The sequence below is a fragment of the Heloderma suspectum genome, chromosome 5 (assembly GCF_057233095.1).
Source record: "Heloderma suspectum isolate Gila_16-S chromosome 5, 16-S_ref, whole genome shotgun sequence".
NCBI classification, from domain to species: domain Eukaryota; kingdom Metazoa; phylum Chordata; class Lepidosauria; order Squamata; family Helodermatidae; genus Heloderma; species Heloderma suspectum.
Window position 1 is genome coordinate 229,300,938 of NC_139462.1, and position 17,231 is coordinate 229,318,168.

A 17,231-nucleotide genomic window follows, 5' to 3' on the forward strand; every position below is an offset into this window, starting at 1 on the left:
CATCTATTATTTACGCACTGTGTGGGTTAGTAGACTGGTTTCCTTGATCTCACAGTTCCAAGGAAAAGAAGAAATTCTCTACATGGTGGATGGTTTCATTCCAGTTCAAGAGAAAGAAAAAGAGGAGGGAAAAAACAAGTTTCAACACAGGCAAAGCTGCGTCACTCCAACAGGGGAAATCTGCAGCGTTCAGGCGAAAAGCAGACACCTGGTTGTCTCCAACTTTGCATGGAGTTTGTCTGCTCCAGAACAATTGGTATTGGAACCTGAATAAAAACTTCAAAAAGATCCACCTTGAGATGGACTAGACAAGGTCAGGGTGGGTAGACTTCAGGTTTTGGGGAGATCTACTTGGTTTTTCTGTTTAAGAACATAAGAAGAGCCCTTCTGGATCAGAGCAAGGGTCCATCTTGTCCAGTATTCTGTTCACACAGTGGCCAACCAGCTGTTGACCAGGAACCCACAAGCAGGGCATGAGTGCAACAGCGCCCTCCCACCCATGTCCCCCAGCAACTGGTGTACACAGGCTCATTGCCTCTGGTACTGGAGGTAGCACATAGCCCTCAGGACTAGCAGCCATTGATAGCTTTTTCCTCCAGGAATTCGTCTAACCCCCTTTTAAAGCCTTCCAAATTGGTGGCCATCATGACATCCTGTGGTAGCGAATTCCATAGTTTATGCACTGTGTGAAGAAGCCCTTCCTTTCATCTGTCCTGAATCTCCCACAAATCAGCTTCATAGGATGACCCTGTTGGGTTCTAGCATTTTGAGAGAGGGAGAAAAATGTCTCCCTATCCACATTCTCCACACCATGCATAGTTTTGTAGACCTCTATCATGTCTCCCCTGACCCTCCTTTTTTCCAAGCTAAACAATCCCAGCTGTTGTAATCTTCTTTCATAGGGGAGAGGGTTTCACAGAATCATAGAATAGTAGGGTTGGAAGGGGCCTATAAGACCATCGAGTCCAACCCCTCAATGTTTTTGTTTTACTAGAAAACCCATGATCCACCAAAATCATGGTGGTACAATCCCCTGGGAGTCCACCACCACATTCTTCTGCATCTGTAGGCCAACCTCCCCACTCCAGTTACTGGGAATGATGGGATTTGCAGTACAACACATCTGGAGGGCACCAGATTGAGGAAGGCCAATCTATTGATTAAGCAAGCTCTCTTTGAACTTCCACATTTCACCGTCCCCTCTGCATAGGTCTGGTGCAAAAAACACACCCACCTAGAATTAAAGAATTCTGAGCCCAGGGATAGGTTTTGAGTACCAGAACTGAGTTAGAAGCCCTTTCACACAAAAATTCATCCTGAAGCTTGTATCCAGTGTTAGTACTTAGAGCAGACCCATTGAAATGAATGGGGCATAAGTCTCATTCATTTCAATGGTTCTACTCTATGTAGGACTAACATTGGATTCTTCCCGTTTTGTTGCTATTGATGTTAAACAATCAGGAATCAGAAAACTTCGGTGATCTAGTGCAAATTGCCAGAGAACCACCAGGAGATCTGTTTCAACTTTCTGCCCACCCCTGCATTAGAGAGTGAGTGCTACAAGCTGAGTGGGAACCTTGGAGAAAGGTAGCTGCACAGCAAACTGCTATATGATGACTGAAAGTGTGGCAGACAAAATCACAGACCATGCATGGTTCAATCTGTCCTGCAGGAAATTATTTTCCAGCTCCCCCTCCTAGTGTGTCCACACACCATCAGAAGAAAATCCACCCACTGAATCACGTTAAAAAATGCAACACCCTGGTGCAACACTTTATTACCCACCAGCTTCTTGGACTCCACAACCACCAATGCCCCAGAGGAAGTTGGGAAACCTCTTTGGTGCCCCGGCAGCTGATGCGTCGCAATAGGAAAAAGACACAACGTTACCCTTTCAGCAGGTTGTCATCACTGCCACCTGGAACCCTGCAACGTTCTTGGCGCAAACTGTATTTGATCCTGCATAGATCTCAGAGTTTCAGACAGACAACCAAACTACCCAGAGTGAATTTGCACAGCCCATGGGAGTTTCATCATGTGCATGATCCTGCCAAGTGGTAAGGAAGGTGTTACTGTACATCTCAGGTGCATGGTAGAAGGTGATAACATTTTAAATAGTGTGTGGGGGGGAAACAGATGGAGATGTTTTTCTCCCTCTTCCATAATACTAGAACAGTATTCCCCAACCTGGTGCTCTCCATATGTATTGGACTACAACCCCCATCATGCCCAGCCAATGTTGCTTCTGGAGAGCACCAGGTTTTATCACCTTTTGGAGAGCACCAGGCTGGGGAAGGCTGTTCTAGAAATGGAAATAGAAATAGAAATGGAGCCAGTGTGGTGTAGTGGTAAGAGTGTTGGACTGGGAGCTGGGAGATCCAGGTTCTAGTCCCCACTCGGCCATGGAAGCTCACTGGGTGACTTTGGGCCAGTCACACACTCTCAGCCCAACCTACCTCACAGGGTTGTTGTTGTGAGGCTAAAATGGAGAGGAGGAGGATAATGTAAGCTGCCTTGGGTTCCTTGCAAGAGGAAAAAAGGCAGGGTATAAATGCAATAATAATAAATAAATAAATGGGGTTCACCCAAGGAAATGAAGGGGGCAGAGATTTCGGATAGGCCAAAGCAAGGACTTCTTCACACAATGCAGAATCTATGGAATTCCGTGCCACAAGATGTGGTGATGGTCACTAGCTTGGACTGATTGGAAAAAAGGGGATGAGACAAAATCCATTGTGTGTTTGGAGCAGGGGAGGTGGTAGGTCTATCAATGGCTATTAGGCATGATGGCTTTATGGAATGTCCATTTTCAGAGGCAGTTGCAGTCCAACACATCTGAAAGGCACCAGGTAGATAGTCTAGGTTGTATGAAAAGTTAGTCAAAGTCTCATTCATTTCAATGGATCTACCATTGGACTAACACTGGAGGCAACACTTTGTAACCATACATTCTTGGACCTGTTGTTCTCTTCCCTCTGAGCAGGTTCTGGTAGAATCATGCAGTCTTATTCCTCAGTGCAAACCTAGATGTGTCAACTCAGCAGTAACTAAGCCACACAAGTGCAACGGGACTCATTCCCAGGGAATCATGCATAGGATTGTAGCCCAAATCTCTTTCTCTCTCCACCCCACCCCCACAAGCTATGCATAAGGCTTTGCAGGTTAAAACAGATTGCCCTGTAAACCAGCTCCATCAGTCTATAGCAACCCACCCCACCTAAACCAAACAAACAAACCACATGCACGTTTGACTGGAAATTTTTTAGAAGTTAAACGACAATAACAAAAAAGGACCCACTAGGATTAGATAAACCAGCCCGCTTTGAGTCCACATCTGATGTGGTGCCTATTTCCATCAGCATGGAAGCTATCGGTCATTACCCAGTGATGTGCAAACACCACTCTGCACATGCTCCACAGCCACAGTACTGTTACTTCATAAGCAGCAGAGCCGAAACTTCAGGCTCCTTGCCTTCAACAGGGTGAGAACTAAATAATAATAATAATAATAAAAAACAGCTTTTTATTGTTGTTGTTGTTGTTATCCCACCCTTCCATGCAAGGATCCCAAGACAGCTAATAATCCATATAAAAACAACACAACAAATGCCATTAAAATCATAACTCAAAAATAACAAATGCATAATAACACACACAATAAAACCATCACAATCAATACCAGAAAACAGGTAAAACCTTTGCCTGTACCCCCAAAGCTTGTACAAATAAATACATCTTTAACTGGCGCCTGAATGACAACAGCGTAAGATGCAGATGAAAGTGGGGCTTAACCAGCAATAAGTGCATCTAGGAAGGGGGAAAGAACCCAGAAGACTTACCTTATACTGAAGCCAACATGGTTTGTGTGATCGCAGCCAGAGCCTCTGAGCAGTTCTGGCAAGGCTTTCCTGAGCTGGCGCATTAAGAGCTGCTGACACCACTCCCTTTCACCTCCCACAGCCAGACTTCCCTTTCTGCTTGGGTATAGATCCAGGCCTGCTTCCTGGATGACACACACACACAGTCCAGAGGTACTATTAGGAAACCTTCCTGAGCACAAAGTTTCCACCCAGACATCCACTGCTTTCTGCTGTTTACAGACAACGAGGAGTGCTCTCTGGCAACATGTGCCAAGTGACAGGCGCATGCATGCAAAGTGGATGGTGAGAATTTTTTTTTTTTTAAAAAAGAGGAAGACCTGGGGAGATAGAGGTCAGGGTTACATATTGCAGGCTTGCCATGCTCTTAGAATTTGGTCTGATGAAACTGCCTGAGAAATGTACAGAGGGTTTTCTTCAGTGCAGGAACTCTACATGACCTCTTCTGGTATGAACTTACCTGTGCACTACAACCTCCTCTGAGCGCCTCCTCCAAGGTAGGTTCAGAGGATGGCAAGAAGGGAAGGGGCCTTCTCTGTGGCAGCCCCCTGCCCCCGAATGTGGGATGCTCCCCCCAGTGAGGTCCACTTGGCTGGTGCTAACATTTTCATCTTTTCAACCCCAAGTTAAGACTTTCCTTTACTCATTGGCATTTGACAGCATATAATGGGGCTTTCCCCCCAAAACAACGTGAGTTGTTTTATTGGGCCCTGGACTGGTAGCTTATTGTTGTTTGTTTTTCACTTTTTCAAACGGTTTTATTTTTGAAGGTTTTCTTTCATGTTTTATTGTGTTGTATTCTTGTGAACCACCTAAATTGCTTTGGCTATTAGGCAGTACAGAAACGTAATGAATGAATGAATGGACGTCAAAGGGAGGCTCCAAGGTGAAACTGCTGAATGAAGCTTATCAAGTTCAATTTTATTGCCTGAGGCCTGAATCAGGATAATGGTGTGATTTAAAAAAAAATAATCCCAAGACAGGTGTTAAGTAATCATCGCCACAATGTTGGTGCTATCAACACTGCTCACTGTGCTTATTTTATTAAGCTGTAATATAATCATCACAGTTTGGCCCCTCCCCCCATTTCATTTCTATCTGGCCTCACTGCTTACCATTTCTACCCCCCCACACACACCAGTGCCAACTTAGGATAACACTTCATGCATCCGTTGGAAGCTGATGCCACAGTAGTCTTTAAGGTACCACACAAGACACTTTTGGGCTGGGAAAGGTAGGGCTGCAACGGAGGGTTGCTGGTTGGCTTGGCATATGCATGTTCATTCTGAATGGGCCATCACAGACCTATCACCATTTACCACCCTTCCCCAATCTGGTGCCCTCTGGATGTGCTGGACTACAATTCCAATCATCCCCAGACAGGATACCCAGACACTTGCTCTTCTCACCACCATCACTGTGACCGCCCATTTGATCTCCATCCCTCTCTGGCCACACTTGACCAGATGGAGCATGGAAGACAAGTAGAGGATACGAACTCAACTCATCACTCTGGTCACCGCTTGCACGCTCAGAGACAGCAGGTGAACAGGCAGCAACAGCAAGGAAGAGGAGCAGCAAAGAGGCTCTGGGGTTTGGCAGTGGGCCCCATGTAGGCGGGTGGGCCTTGGAAGTGCCCACAAGGCCCACCCATGATGCTAGCCATGATCATGTGGATGAACAAACATCTGAAGAAGGCTCATGTTACCGGCCCAAGTAGTATGTTACCTTTCTGCATGTGACCTTTGTATGTTACGATCCTTCAGAATGTTCTATGATATGTGCATACGTGTCGGTAATGTACATCAGAGGTGGCAGGGAAGATAGGGATGAATTATTGGAGGAACTGAATGTTCTGGAGTTTTCTGCATGCGCAGCGCTCTGTATCAAATCGACCAGAAATGTAATGGAAGATTGGCAGATCCCCTCCTGATTTAGTGATGCTGCACCACAAACAGAACTGGGTAATTCTGAAGTCTACGGTCAGGAGAGAAAATCAGGATGGGCAGAATTTAAGATGTAAGGAAACAGCAAGGGGGGGAAGGCACTTATGTGTCCCAAAATAGAAGAGAAAATATTCTCAGATGCCTGAAAAACTTTTTTTTTTATTACGACCAATGCTTATTTTGTACATTTTAAGACAAGAGAACCATTGGGGAGGGGGGAATTGCAACATGTTTGGATAAAGTTAACTGTCCCCTGAGGAAGGAAAGTCTTTTCTGAACAGCGATGGGAATACTAAAAACTTTTTTTCAGCCGCCTGAGAGTATTTTATCTTCTGTCTGGGGACAGAATTCCAACAGGTGTGTGTGTGTGTGTGTGTGTGTGTGTGTTTTAAAAGAAATGGAGCCAGTTTTAGGGATGTACAAGAATTTCATTTCAGTTCGCAAATCATTCAAAAATGCAACCCCAAATTCAAACACAAATGGGGGAACATGTCCAAAAATGTTTGCAAATTCACAAACTGGCATTCACGTTTGAAAAATGCACACTTTAAAAATAAATAAATCACATTTTCACTCTTTAGTCAATGGAGGAAAAGTGCACACTTTTGAAAAGTGCACACTTTTCCTGTTTTAATGAACAGAAAACAGATCACTTGTGACAATGGGAGCAAGCCAAACCGAGCATTGAAGTTCGGAGAATTCCAGTAAGTGCAAGCATCCTATGTTTATTTATTTTCTTTCTTTCTTGATTACTTTTCTATTAGAGCTGTGGGCAAAAATGGCCTCTCAAAGTCCTCCAGAGTATTTGTGGGCAGAGAAATTGGAGCGAAATTTTCACCGAATTTCTCCAAAGGGAGGAGAAATTCTCCAACAGTTTCTCACAGATAGGACTCACAATTGGCCGGGGTTGTACACAGGTCCTTTCTTTTTTTTCCCTAAGGGTTTTTGTTCTGCTTCCACTGCAAGGCTGAATCTACACATAGCAGTTATACTGTTATCATACAATTATTGTAACTGTTGGTACACATGATACCGATGGGCATCCATAATTATAGAACCATAGAATCATAGAATAGTAGGGTTGGAAGGGGCCTACAAGGCCATTGAGTCCAACCCCCTGCTCAATGCAGGAATCCAAGTCAGAGCATCCCTGACAGATGGCTGTCCAGCCTCATCTTGAATGCCTCCAGTGCGGGAGAGCCCGCCACCTCCCCAGGTATGAGAATGGTACAACTGCTATGTGTAGATTCAGCCCAAGTGTTGAGGTTTCCATTTTTCTGCATCATTCTCAGGGCATTTTATAATTTATTTTGGTGGTGTTTTTGAGCTTACCTGATCATTGTGAAGGGTGCTCTGTCTGTCTGTCTGTCTGTCTGTCTGTCTCTGTTCTTTCTATCACACGTCTCCCCATTGCTCTGCAGCCTCCCAGGCTGCCTGCGCTTCTTGATCTGAAAAAGCCCTATGGCAGGAATGGTTTTGTTATGTCTCCCCCTGGGCTTTAATTGAAGGGTGGGAAGCTGAGGAGGCTACAGGCTGCCAGAGATGATTATACAAGGAAAGACAGGACACTTGCGGACACCCCTTGGCCACCTCCTAAGTATGGTAAGCACAAGAACCCTGAACCCAACCCATGAGAATTTCTCTGAAATTTCTTCTCCTTGAATTTCTTTTTGAAGGCAATTTCTTTTCTATCCAATTGAATGAGAATGGTAAAAAGAAAAGAAAAAGAAAAGAAAAAAAGGATGGCGCTAATTTCTATACTGCCCAATAGCCGAAACTCTCTGGGATGTTTTCTCCCATCCCTTGCCAGTCCAGACAGTAGGCTCCACATCATCCAGTATAGTGTACCTTCATGTGCATGCATGAAGGTGGGAGCCACCCCTTTAAAGCAGTTGGACATCCTTTGTTCAAAGTGCAACCCACCCCTGCATCCTTGGCTCATCACCTCTGGCCTCTTGCAGCATCCTCAAGGTAGCACCAGACGTGCATGGCCACGAAGCTACAGCCTCTCCCAGCCTTGTGGCTGGGGATGTTTTAACTGGAGATGCTCAGAATTAGAACCTAGGATCCTCCTGTGTTCAAAATGTCTGCTTGGACACTGAATGATGGGCCCAGCCTTTGGATCTCTAAGACCTAAGCTAGGGAGAGGCAACCACCAGGGTTCTGAGGGCTAATTTCATCCCCCCTCCACACACACACACACACACACACACACCGACAACATCACTAACTTTGCTGCCAAACTTCAGCGTCAGGGGCAGGAAGAAAATGGATGGCTTGACCCTGACATTGAGTGGTGTGATGGCAGCACAAAATGTATGTTGTTGTTGTTGTTGTTGTTATTTCTTCTTACATTTCTATATTGCCCAATAGTCAAAGCTCTCTGGACAGTTTACAATAATTAAAACCATAAAATACAAGATGATAAGGTTCAAAATAAAAGTTTAAAATGGCAGTATAAAAAATAAATAAGAACTAAAAGGGCCTATTTACCGTCGTTTTGAAGCTAAATGGGCCTTTTTCGCTGCCACTGCCAAATTTCGGTGGCAAACCCCAACGTGTTTTTTGCTGATAAAGTAGCAAATTTAGCAGCGGGTTCCATACAGAGGCCAGGGGGTCTGCATGTGGCACATGGGCTGTGCGTTGCTCACCCCTGATCCAAGGGCATCCATTATTCGGAATGCTGAGGAAGGCTCGGATTAGGAGAAAGATTATTATTATCATTTTAGAAAAACATTTGCCAGAGAATTCTAGCCCCACGCAAATTCATTTCAGCTCTTTGAGCCCACCATGCCAGAACCCTTTGGACAAAAGCTGTACTGTTGGTCAAAACCGCACCGTTGGCCAAAAGACTCAAAACTCTTTTATCATCCCGCTGCGGCCACTGAGAATTCCCCCTCAAGAGAGAATGTGGCTTGGCAAAAGTGACCCACTGCTGCCCTTGGCATCAAAAAGGTGTAGGGAGCCCTAACAACAGGCTCTTTCTATCCCCCAACACTCTGATGGGTTATGAATCCAGGCCACTCCACACTTTACAGCCCCAAAGCAGTAACTTTGGACAGAACATTCATAGACTGACTAGCCCAAACTCAAGTATGGGTGACAGGGAGAGAAAGGGAAGACAGACACACTGTCACAACATGAGAAGGATCCTTCCATAGCACAGTTCAAGGAGGGGTGCCCAGAAGTGATACAGCACTGGGGCCTCATCTTTGAAAATTTATTTATTTGTTTGTTTGTTTGTTTATAATATTTATATACTGCTCTATATCTAGAACAGATTTTGGAGCGGTGAACACAAGAGATAAAACAGTAGAAGGATAAAAAGATTAAAATACCAGATTAAAATTATGCTATTTAAAAAACAAAACAAAACAGAATACCAATAGAAACCGTGACTGGTCAATTAAGGAATGCCTTCTGGAACAGTGCTGTTTTCAGGAGGTGCTGGAGTCAGCACAGTGTTGCTGCCTGCCTGACCTACAGCGGCAGGGAGTTCCAAAGAAAGGGGGCCACCATGCTGAAGGCTCTTCTCCAGGTGGACTCCAGTCAGGCCATAGGTCCACATGGAACCACCAGGAGCAAGCCCTCCGATGACCTCAGAGAGCAGGCAGGTTGGTAAGGGAGAAGACACTCTCTCAGGTATCCTGGTCCCGAGTTGTTTAGGGCTTTGTACACGAGTACTAAAACCTTCAACCTGGCCCGGTAGTGAATAGGCAGCCAGTGCAGTTCCCTCAGCAAAGGAGTTGCATGTGGAAAGGGGCCGCTCCCAGCAAGAGCCGAGCTGCTGCGTTCTGCACGAGCTCCGGCTTCCAGAGTAGGGATGGCAGAGAATTTCTCCCCGAAACTTCGGGGGGCCGAGCGCCAACGTGTTCGGGCCCCCGAACAAGTTTCGGGGAGAAATTCTCCGCACCCCCCCGCCCCCCGCACCCCCCCCCCGGGACGGGACTTACCTTTGGCGAATGTCCCTCCCGGCGGCGGGTCCGGCCGGCGGTTCGGCGGGTGTTCGTCCGGGGCGGGAGCGGCAGCCGGTCTTTCGACCGGCTGCCGCCCCCGCCATTGCAATGAAAGAAAAAAAAAAAACACGCCCCCGTGATAGGCTACGTGACGATTAACGTAGCCTATCACGGCTAGATTTGCAAAGTCAGCCGTGATAGGCTACGTGAATCGTCACGTAGCCTATCAGGGGACGTTGTTTTTTTTTTTTCTTTCATTGCAATGGCGGGGGCGGCAGCCGGTCGAAAGACCGGCTGCCGCTCCCGCCCCACTCGAACACCGGACAAACCGCCAGCCGGACCCGCCGCCGGGAGGGACATTCAGGGAAGGTAAGTCCCGTCCCGGGGGGGGGGCAGGGGGCAGGGGGGCGGAGGATTTCTCCCCGAAACTTGTTCGGGGGGCCGAACACGTTGGCGCTCGGCCCCCCGAAGTTTCGGGGAGAAATTCTCCGCCATCCCTAGCTACATGACGATTAACATAGCCTATCACGGCTGACTTTGCAGATCTAGCCGTGATAGGCTACGTTAATCGTCACGTAGCCTATCACGGGGGTGTTTAAAAAAAAAAAAAAAAACTTTTGAGTTCGCGGCCGGGCGAGGCGAGGCGCCTCCTCCCCGGCCTGAATTTCAGCCGGGCGAGGCGGGAAGCCTCCCCCCCAGCCTGAATTTCGGCTGGGCGAGGCGGGAAGCCTCCCCCCCCCGGCCTGAACTTTGCGGGGGGAGCAGCGAAGCGCCTCCCCCCCACCGCGAAAAGCTTCAAGGACAGGTAAGTGACTTTCGTCCACCCCTATTCCAGAGCAGCCTCAAAGGCAGCCCCCCACAGAGCTCACTGCAGTGATCCAGTCTTGAGGTTACTAGTGCCTATACCACTGTGGCCAAGCTTTCCCTGTCCAGGAGAGGCTGTAGCTGGTGAACCAGTCGAAGCTGGCCGAAGGCACTCCGAGCCGCAGCGGCCATTTGGGCTTCCAGCGACAGTGATGGATCTAGGAGTAACCCCAACTACGAACCTGATCTTTCAGAGGGAGTGCAACCCCATCCAGAAGAGGCAATGAGCCTATCTCCCGGACTCGGGAACCTCTCGCCCACTGCCTTCCGTCTTGCCAGGATTCAGTTTCAGTTTATTGGCCCTCATCCAGCGCATTACTGAGTTCTTCAGCCCATTACTGAGACTTGCACAGCCTCTCAGATGTCCCAGAGAGACAGAGCTGTGTGTCATCAGCGTACTGATAGATGGCACTTGGCTCCAACTCCCCCAATGGCCGCTCCCAGTGGCTTCATATAGATGTTAAACAACATTGGGAAGTAAAAATTAGTGACGTATTTCCCATTTGCATATCCCTGTTGCAATGCAAAGCATTTTGTGGTGGCTTGGTCCTGAATGGGCAATCAAGACCCCTTAGGTCAGAAGTGCAGAACCTCTTTCAGTCTGAGTGCCAAATCCCAATTTTGGGGAAGCTCTCGGGGGCCGCATTCCAGTGGAGGGTGGGGCCAAAGGCTAAAAGAGCAAGGCCAACGTAACAAAATATTAGCATATTTCAGTGGAAAGCTCTTACTGCCAGGAACTTAGCTTTTGGAGAGGCCTTTCAACTTTTAAGTGGGGGGAATAGTAGAGTTGGAAGGGGCCTAGAAGGCCATCGAGTCCAACCCCCTGCTCAATGCAAGAATCCAAGTCAGAGCATCCCTGACAAATGGCTGTCCAGCCTCGTCTTGAATGCCTCCAGCGTGGGAGAGCCCACCGCCTCCCCAGGTAATTGGTTCCATTGTCGTATTGCTCTAACGGTCAGGACATTTTTCCTGATCTTCAGACAGAATCTGGCTTCCTGGAACTTGAGCCCATTCTTCCCTGTCCTCCGTTCTGGGATGATCAAGGAGAGATCCTGGCCTTCCTCTCTGGGACAACCTTTCAAGGACTTGAAGAGAGCTATCATGTCTCCCTTCAGTCTTCTCCTCTCAAGGCTACACATGCCCAGTTCTTTCAGTCTCTCTTCATAGGGCTTTGTTTCCAGTCCCCTGATCATCTTTGTTGCCCTCCTCTGAACCTCTCCAGTTTGGCTGCATCCTTCTTAAAATGTAGCACCCAGAACTGGACACAGTACTCCAGATGAGGCCTAAGTACAGCTGAGTAGAGGGGAACTAGTACTTCCTGGGATTTGGAAGCTATGCTTCTATTAATGCAGCCCAAAACAGCATTGGCCTTTTTTGCAGCCACATCACATTGTTGGCTCATATTCAGCTTGTGATGGACAGCAATTCCAAGATCCTTCTCGCTTGTTGTGTTGTTGAGCCATGTATCCCCCATCTTGTAACTGTGCATTTGGTTTCTTTTTCCTAGGTGCAGAACTTGGCATTTCTCCCTGTTCAATGTCATTCTGTTGTTTTCAGCCCAGCGCTCCAGTCTATCCAGATCACTTTGAATTTTGTTTCTGTCTTCCAAAGTATTAGCTATCCCGCCCAAAACTGCATGAAAGCTGGGAAACCCCCAAATGGTTGGCGGTTGGGGGTCCAGGGATGGGGCCAGGGGAAGGGGATGGCCAACTGGAGGGCCTGACTGGTGGTCCATATTTGGCCCCCTGCCATATAGGTTTACAAAAAAAAAAACAACCCTCCTGGTGGAGATGAAAACTGCTGGAACTGGTTTGTTGATAGGTATTCACACAGCTGCCTGTATTTTGGGACTCCCCTTAGCGGCGTGGCTATGGGGACTGTCATGACACCACTGGGCAAGTCCGACCGGCAAGCAACTTGGCCACAGTCACCCAGTGGGTTGTGTGGGCGAGCAAGCATCTGGAACTCAAGTCTCCCCAGCGGACCATGTCAAATGTGATCCACACATTACATGCATCATGCATGATGAGCTCCCACACATAGCGACAAATCTCTCTCTCTCTCTCTCTCTCTCTCTCTCTCTCTCTCTCTCACACACACACACACACACACACGAAACAGGCAGCCCCAAAGCTTCCCTTACTGGGACTCTCTGGTTCCTTGACGCAGCCCGAAGCAACCTTGAATTTTCCACGCTGCGGATGCGCTATTTTTATTTCCTCCTGGAAGCGCAGCAGCGATGGCTTGCAGGCTCAGAACTGCTGAAGGAGCCGTGCCGAGTCAGTGAGCAGGAACAGCTGCTTAACTCATGGGAAGGAACAACCTTGAGAAGACCTTGTGGCTTACATCCCTCATGTGCTGCCAGGCATGCCGCTTATTCCACTGGAAGCTCCTTGTGGGCAGAGAAGGAGGACGCCAGCCACCTCCACCACATCCACACAGTTCTAGGAGCAGAGGAAGCTGCCTTATCCCGAGTCAGACGATTGGCCCATCTAGCCCAGTATTGTCGACACTGACTGGCAGCAGCTCTCGAGGGTTTCAGGCAGGATTCCTTCCTCGCCCTACCTGGAGAAGCCGGGGATCGAACCTGGAACCTCCTGCATGCCAAGGATGTGCTCTCTCACACTGAGCTACAGCCCCTCCTGTGCTAGGAATTCTAGGAATGGGCACCCAGTCCTCTTAGTCCCAAATCAGTGTTGACAGACAGGCTCTCCACAGTGCTAGCCCTTAAGGGGCTTGCAGCGTCCCCCCCCCACAAAGCCCGGGCAGCAAGCCGCCGTGTTATTTATCAGAGCAGAGGTCAGGAAGGCCTGGCATGCTGTGGTCCATGGGGTCACGAAGAGTCAGACACGACTTAACGACTGAACAACAACAACATCTTAGTGGAATACAGTGTTTGCATGCCAAAAAAGGACATCCGAAAATGAGAAGTTTGGCAGGAACTGGGGGGGGGGGTGTCTCTATACATGGTAGCCATCCGCTAACTTTGCAGAAAATTATCAGGAGTTGAAAAGGTAGCCACCCCCTTCCAGTGGAGGCTGGTGGCTTTGCACCTTGGATAGCTCCTTAGAGTTCTGACTGGTTCTGACTGAAACCCGGAGTGGGTTCATTGCCCCACTGACATCAAAGCCATCAGCCTCCACTGCCCCCTTCCCATATACACCCATACACAGCCCACACTTCCCTAATGAGAGCTGTGCATGCATGTATGCTTCCCGCACGCCACCAGGAAATGCTCCCCAACAGTGGGGGCCAATGGATAGGCAAAAGCCCTGGGACCGCAAGATGTCCAAGTCAGTTTCTACACACACGCCCTTCCCATAACGGTTTTGGGAATGGAAGGAGACTGAGTACAAACATCCTTCCTCTGTAGGGATGTCAGAGAATTCCGCCACGGATCTCGGTGAGGCCAAATGCCAGTACATTCGGCCCCCCGAACTCCTTGGCGAAACGGCCTGCCCCCCGATGAGAGTCACGTGGGGTAGATCTTCCGGGTGGCAGCGGCTCCGGTGGCGGCGGCCGGTCTTCCAACCGGCTGCCACCACCGCCATTTCCAGTCCAGGCTTGTGTAAAAAAAAAAGACGTGATAGGCTACATAAATCTTTACGTAGCCTATCGTGGTTGGGTGAGTTAAAAAAAAAAAAACGCATACGCAAATGGCGGCAGCTACGGCCGCCACCATTTGCGTTCCTTCTTTTTACCGTCTTTATCTACGTAAATATTTACGTAGACTATGACGGCGAAAATCAAGGGGAATGCAAATAGTGTAGCGGGCGCTATTTGCGTCCCTTTTTGATTCGCCATTTTAGCCTACGTAAAGATTTATGTAGGCTAAAACGGTGGATGAAAAAGGGACGCAAATAGCACCCGCTACACTATTTGCGTTCCCCTTTATTTTCACCGTCACAGTCTACGTAAATATTTACGTAGATTAAGACGGCCGAAAAGAAGGAACACAAATGGCGGCGGCTTTTCTTTTCTTTTTTTACCTACCCAGAGCCCTCCGCAGCCAGAAACCCGGAAAGGGAGGTGAAAATGAGCAGAGCTTGGAAGGAGAAGGAAACATCACCATAGTGGCTTTTGCCAAGGTTTAGGGATGAACAGGTTTTCCCTGTTTAGCTCCTTTGTTGTTTCAGATGTTTGCTCTATCCTGTGTCCCACTCCTCTTGAGCTCTGGTCTAACTAAGAGAATTTCTAAGATTAATGCTGGAATCAGAGGAGGATTCCTAATGCAACCATTCTCCTTTGGGAACAACAAGGCCAGGTAATTTAGAAGTCCAAAGTCCAGGGCGAAGTTTCAATGAGGAGAGTTTCTGATGCCTCCCTACATAGCAGAGAGATATATAGTCAAATCCCGGTTGGATTCCCCTTTTGTTTACAGAAAGGGATAGGCAAATCTGTCGGTGTCACTTTCTCCCACATTCGTATTGTTAAAGTCTCAAGTTCTTTCTCTCCCAAATATGAAGAACTTTGCAAATATTGGTAGATTATTATTGAAAATGAATGGAAACAAAATGCTCATCCATGTGCACTGGCGAAATTCAATAGGTGCAGCTATTTCCAGCATGAAAGGGACCTTGATGTACCTGACAGCCATGGATGAGGAGCCTGTCTAAAAAAACAGGTGGCAGCCGTAACTCAGCACTCATGTGGCTGAATATGCAGTGATCCAAACTCACCCTTTTAAGAGCAAAGCACTCAAAGCCCTGGGCCTGCACGGACAAATCCGCCAGCTTTGATTTCTCCCACATTTGATTTTTTAAAATCTCACGTTCTTTTTGACCGGAATATGAAGAACTTTGCGAATTTTGTTAAATTCTGATCAAAACTGAAGACAAACAAAAGTCTGACCCATCCCGGTTCACAGCCAGAGAACCCTATTCACTGGGGCAAGCTGCAAGAGCGGCCTCTTGTGGCCGGAGGACGCAACTGTCGCTGCTGTTACGGAAACCCATCGCCTTTTCTCTTGGTCAGCCTTCCATCAGGCACACAGCAGGTAAGTGTGTAAAGTGAGTAAGGATACTAGAATGGGGCAGGGATCCTGGTGCCCACCAGATGTTTTGGTCTATAACTCCCATGATCTCTGGCTATTAGCATTGAGCAGGGGGTTGGACTTGATGGCCCTGTAGGCCCCTTCCAACCCTACTGTTCTATGCTTCTAGCCATGACGCCCGGGGCTTGTGAAAGTGGTAAACAAAAACATCTGTAGGGCATCAGGTTGTCTCCTCCTAGACCAGCCTTCCCCGGTCTGGTGCCCTTCTGATGTGCTAGACTGCAACTCCAATAATCCTCAGCCAGCATGGCAAATGGACAGAGATGATGGGATTTGTGGTCCAAATCATCTGGAGTAACCAGATTGGATAAGCCTGGCTTCCTGTAACTTTGCTGGTAACAAAGCCTATTATTATTATTATTATCCCACCTTTTCCCCTCTTGCAAGGAACCCAAGTTGGTTTGCATTGTTCTCTTCTTCTCCATTTTATCCTCACAACAACCCTGTGAGGTAGACTAGACTGAGAGGAACTAGTATCCAGATCTCCCAAGTCCCAGTCCAACATTCTAACCACTATACCACACTGCCTAAGCACATGCATCCAGAACAAATCTGTATTGCTTCCCTGGTTATTCCTGCCCCCACTTCACTACAGTTTGTCTCTTGTCTCCCTTGTGTCAGACTTGGGATTGTAAGCTCCCTGGGGCAGGGATCTGTCAACTTGCCCTCTGCAAAGTGTGACACACAGAGCTATATATATAAAAAACAAACATTTCAAAGTCATCAAACCAGAAAGTTATTTGTAGCTTTTGTCAGATGACTCACTCAACCCAATACAGAGAGAACAATGCATATGTGATCACGCTGAGTTATTTCAAGATGTCTAGAGAAGAATAAACTGATGGCAAGTTTTAAGATAGGAAAAATATTTTAAAAACCTTCATAAAAGTGAGAAACATATTATGCAATTGTAGTGTGTTCATGCATTTTTAGAACTTTGCAATGTTGCTGGCGATTACTCTGTTTTTTTCTTTGGTTTTGAATTTGTTTTAAACTTAAGAGTTTTTTTTTTTTAAAAAAAATAATAATCTTTTACTATGTTGTCGTATTTCATGGTTTAAAGTTTTGTTTTAGTGAACTGCCCAGGGAGCTTCGGCTCCTCAGCAGTCTAGGACTGCAATCAATAACAATAATAAATATTGGATCAACTTCCAACTCTTATTGTGCTATATCCTTTTCCTTTTATGTTTGAATGGAAAAAAAGAATGTAGGGAGATGAAATTGAGCATTGTAAAGGCCGTAACACCACTTACCCACTCGCAGGGAAAACAACAATTCCTTGACAACTCAGAAGCCAAAGTTCTCCAGCTGACTTTCCGCTAGAATGTTGTCTCTTTGCAAGAAACGCCGACAAAGCTACTTGAAAGCAAGCGTCCGTCGGGCTCCACATAATGCGCTTCTGCAGGCACCACGGGCCCTGCTCTCTTCCTCCCTGGTTCACAACCCCCCGCAGAAATACCTAGCATTCTTTCCTCACTCACATGCTTCAGCCGAAGTTGTTGACGGAAGTTGCTCTGGCCACCCCTTCGTCTGT

At 47.4% G+C, this 17,231-nt stretch overlaps 1 protein-coding gene across 3 annotated transcripts in view; it reads right to left on the bottom strand.

Moving 5' to 3' along the window:
• Positions 1–17,231, bottom strand: part of ALS2CL (ALS2 C-terminal like) — an 82,416-nt gene extending 65,185 nt beyond the window's left edge. For 2 of the 3 annotated variants that reach the window (XM_084859484.1, XM_084859486.1), the window contains exon 1: positions 16,951–17,231. The gene's annotated coding sequence lies outside the window, so the exon portion shown is untranslated. Of the gene's footprint in view, positions 1–3,839; positions 3,915–16,950 lie in introns of those variants that run through there. The other variant, XM_084859485.1, reaches the window with a different exon arrangement.